General features: G+C 47.8%; 1 long non-coding RNA gene across 1 annotated transcript in view; it reads right to left on the bottom strand.

Moving 5' to 3' along the window:
- Positions 1-377: 377 nt before the first annotated feature.
- LOC107183639 overlaps positions 378-4,176 on the bottom strand; it is a 6,047-nt gene continuing 2,248 nt past the window's right edge. The window contains exon 3 of the long non-coding RNA XR_001514423.1: positions 378-718. This is a non-coding gene — a long non-coding RNA (uncharacterized LOC107183639). The remainder of the gene's footprint in view (positions 719-4,176) is intronic.

A 4,176-nucleotide genomic window follows, 5' to 3' on the forward strand; every position in this document is an offset into this window, starting at 1 on the left:
CTTCAAAATAAGATATGTGCAGTGTGCATAGGAATTTGTTCATAGTTTCTTTTTTAAACGATAGTCCGGCCCTCCAACGGTCTGAGGGACAGTGAAATGGTCCCCTGTTTAAAAAGTTTGAGGACCCCTGATTTAGACATTTCAAAGAGAAGGCCATTTATAAGGGGTGCTCTGCCTGGTTCACTACGGTCACCTCCCAAATGGTCTCTCTGCTGCCACCCTGACCTTCCCCCACCCCTGACATCATACTGGTTTCTTAAGACATACATCAATCACATCATGTCCCTGCATGAGGGCCTCCAATGGCCTCTCACTGTGCTTAGAATAAAATTCAATTCTCTAGTGTGGCCTCTGTTTTTAAAAATAAAGTAAAACAGTTATTTTACCAACAAAAATGGGTTTATTTGGGGACAACACAGAACTGCAATTCAGGACAAGCAAGCTATAGCAAAAGCCATAGGTAAGTCCAATAAACAAAGGAGAAGAAAGTTACTTTATGGAGAAAAAAAAAGACCGGGGGAGGGGTTATTCTTGAAGAAAATCCATTGGAGAAAACTTGAGAGTTCAGGGAAGTGGTGGTTTCTCATGGGTTGAGTTGCTGAGGCAGTCAAGCTCTTGTAGGAGATGCAATGTACATCTTTTCCTGTTGGGGGTCTATAATTGATCGGTTTTTGCTATTAACTATTCTTCTATTGTAGAGTGTAAGTGACAATTCTTCCTGCAATTGACATGAAGTGGTACTGTGTGAGAGCTCCCCCTTCTGGCCTCCGGTCTCCATTTCAGCGAAGTTTCCCTTTATTAATTTTCACACAATACAAGCCTCTCCCCCTTTCTCAGGCTGTCCCGTCTGCTTTCCCTCAAACACTCCAAGCCCCTCCCGACCTCAGGACATCTGAGCTAAAACCTGAAGGATTTAGGTGCAGAGACAGAAAACAGACTCCAGCTGGTTTAAACAGGAAGGAATGTGTTTCAGAGTGGTATGTGTTATAAATAATCCAGAGATGAGAAACAAATTAATTTAGGGTTGAGCTTTCAGGAACAACTCCCAAAATCACACCACAGAAGAGTGCTACCGAGGGAGCTGCCCCAGCTGGAAACCCTCGCTGCCCTTGGGGGAGCCACCGGGATCCGGGAGGCCCTGCTGCGGCTACTGCAGAGCCACACCGGCCACAACCCAGGGGCACCGCCAGCAGACGCACTGCCAGCCCCGCCTCCTATCCTTCTGGACCTGGTGCTCACACTCTGGAAATAGCCACAGGAAAAAACAAAGGCCTGAAGGCAATATTTATCTGCAGAAACTCACACCTTCCAAAGGTCACGTATTGGCTGAACCTAAGCCACACCCAAAACTCTAGCTCTAACTGAAAGGGAGTCTGGGAAATACAGTTTCAGCTTCCTAGCCTGCTGGCAGGCCCAGAGAGGAGGGGTGAATGGGTACGGAGTGGCAGTCCAGCATATTCGTCACCATGTGCATGCACGTGTATGTTTGTATGCACACGTGCCCACACATATGTATGTGCTATGTACATATTTGCATGTCTCTGCATTTGTGTTTGTGGATCACATGTGCACACACGTGATGGGGGAAATAGGGGGATTAATAGGCCATCAAGATCAGAGAGAAGGAGTTATTACCAAAAAGACCATCAGATGCTGGAAACCAATTCCCGCATGATAGCAGGGCTGAATCTGGGAATGGCTGAAGGCATTCCCCCAAACCTGAAAAGGGATGATTGCTTGGCTGCCAGACAGCTCAGGACATCTTAATCTACATGTTATTGCCTCCTACTGGCCAAACACCTGAACAGCCATAGGCTAATTCTTCCATTCTGACAATGCTTGTGTATACCCTTTGAAGTGTGTATCTCTGCCTCACCTCAGGACAAATCGTGTTAATAAAAAGCATGGGGTCCTGAGAGGAGGAGACCTTAGACCAGGTGTTCTCAACCTTCCTAATGCTGCGACCCTTTAATACAGTTCCTCATGTTGTGGTGACCCCCAACCACAAAATTATTTTCGTTGCTACTTCATAACTGTAATGTTGCTACTGCTATGAATCGTCATGTAAATATCTGATATGCAGGATGTATTTTCATTGTAACAAATTGAACATAATTAAAGCATATGATTAATCACAAAAACAAATGTAATTATATATGTGTTTTCCGATGGTCTTAGGCAACCCCCTGTGAAAGGGTCGTTCAACCCCCAAAGGGGTCGCGACCCACAGGTTGAGAACCTCTGCCCTTAGACCTAAGAACTTAGAACTTAGATCTTAGTTTCCTTTCAGCTAAGCTCCTCTGGGCCCCCAAATGCCTTTCAAAATTATGCTTCGCCTCTGGACTCTTATTTAATCTATGCACTGCCTTCTCCGGATTGCTGAACCCTTAATGCCGGAACAGGAACCCCGGCAATAATCAGACACTTCCTCTGCGTGGACCAGCACCAGAGCTCCCAGGGCCATTCGGCCAAGACGGAAAAGCGGGCTTCAACAGTTCAACAGTCTCATTTTCCTAATGGGAAAAGCGAGGCCAGAGGAATGATGCCCCCTGTTCAACGTCACACGGCAAGGCAAGGCATCGGTCTAAAACACAGCCAGGCCCTCTAGGGGTAAGGTCCATGTTTTCTACGTGATATGTAACCAGGCTCCCAGGGAGGGTGTTACACGCGGGATCCTCCCACACTGGGCACCCGCCCTCCGCCTGCTCCACAGGACTGGCCGCTGGTCTGTCGGCCGCATGTTCCATGTCCTTCAGTAACGGCAAACATTTACAGACGCCTGCTCTGTGCCAGGCAGTGTAGGCAGGCGGGAGGTGGACGAACACATCGGCACGAGTCCTCCCCTCCGGGAATTCCGCGTCCTGTCGGGGAGTCGGGTACAAAACCTCAACAGAGTCAGGAGCCTGACAGGAGAGACAGGGCACTGCGGGGACATCCCAACTGTGCTCAGTAAGGAAATTGAGGCTCAGCAAGGATCCCTGACCAAGCCAAGGTCACCCCGCCCGTCAGTGGCTGAGCCCAGAATTGAACCCATTATATTTGGACCCAAACCCATGCTTTTAACTATAGGAGGCAGGATAGCAGGGAGTGTGGACTTAGGGGTCACCCAGACCTGTGCCCAAATCCTAGGCTCAGTTCCTTGCTACTTATGTGCCTTAGGTGAGCTACCAACCTCTCCTTGCTTTGGCGTTCTCTCCGTAAAATGAAGCCATGAGTATTTTTCCTTGTGGAGAGGTGGGGGGTTAGAGCGATAATGCATGGAGAGGGCTGAGCCAGTGCTGGCACATAAGGAACCTTCGATCAACGTTAGCTCTGGCTACCCTAGGTTCTCAGCCTGCCAGCCGCAAGCCCCTGAGGGCGGAGGTAAGGCGGCTTCCCTGGATCTTCCATCCAACATGTAGAAGTCACATCTCTCCTCCAGGCTGACCTTGTACACAGTGAAGAAGTTAATAGCTACCAGCAGCTGGAGATGGGGGGAATGGGGACATATTGGTCAAAGGGTACAAACTTCCAGTTATAAGATAAGTAAGGTTGAGCCCTAGCAGTTTTGGCTCAGTGGATAGAGCATCAGCCTGCGGACTAAAGGGTCCTGGGTTTGATTTTGGTCAAGGGACGTATCTTGGATGCAGGTTCTCTGGCCCGGCCTGGGTCGGGGTGTGCGCAGGAGGCAACCAGTGGATGTGTCTCTCTCACTTCAATGTTTTTCTCTGTCTCTCCCTCTCCCTTCCACTCTGTCTAAAAATCAATGGAAAAATGTCCTCAGGTAAGGATTAACAAAACAAAACGATTAACAAGGTTGAAAATCTAATATACAACAGTGATTATAGCTAATAATATTGTGTCATATACTTGAATGTTGCTAAGAGAGATGTTAAATGTTCTCGCCACACACAAAAAAGGTAAGCATGTGATGCGATGGAGATGGTAGCTAAACGATGGTAGTAATCATTTTGCAATTTATAAATGTGTCACATCAACAGATTGTAAACCTGAAATTTACACATTGTGCATCAATTATATATCAATAAAGCTGGGGGGAAAAAACAAATTTAACCTTGCCATAGAGAGGTCTGACCTTGGCCCTCAGCTCCTGGCAAGGAATCCAGGTAGGAACAATGTGATTTAGGGCGAGGGGTGGCCACACCAGAAAGAACCACCACATGACTTGAAGGCGGG

This window comes from Myotis davidii, unplaced genomic scaffold (assembly GCF_000327345.1).
Source record: "Myotis davidii unplaced genomic scaffold, ASM32734v1 scaffold1422, whole genome shotgun sequence".
In the NCBI taxonomy this organism is placed as follows: Eukaryota; Metazoa; Chordata; class Mammalia; order Chiroptera; family Vespertilionidae; genus Myotis; species Myotis davidii.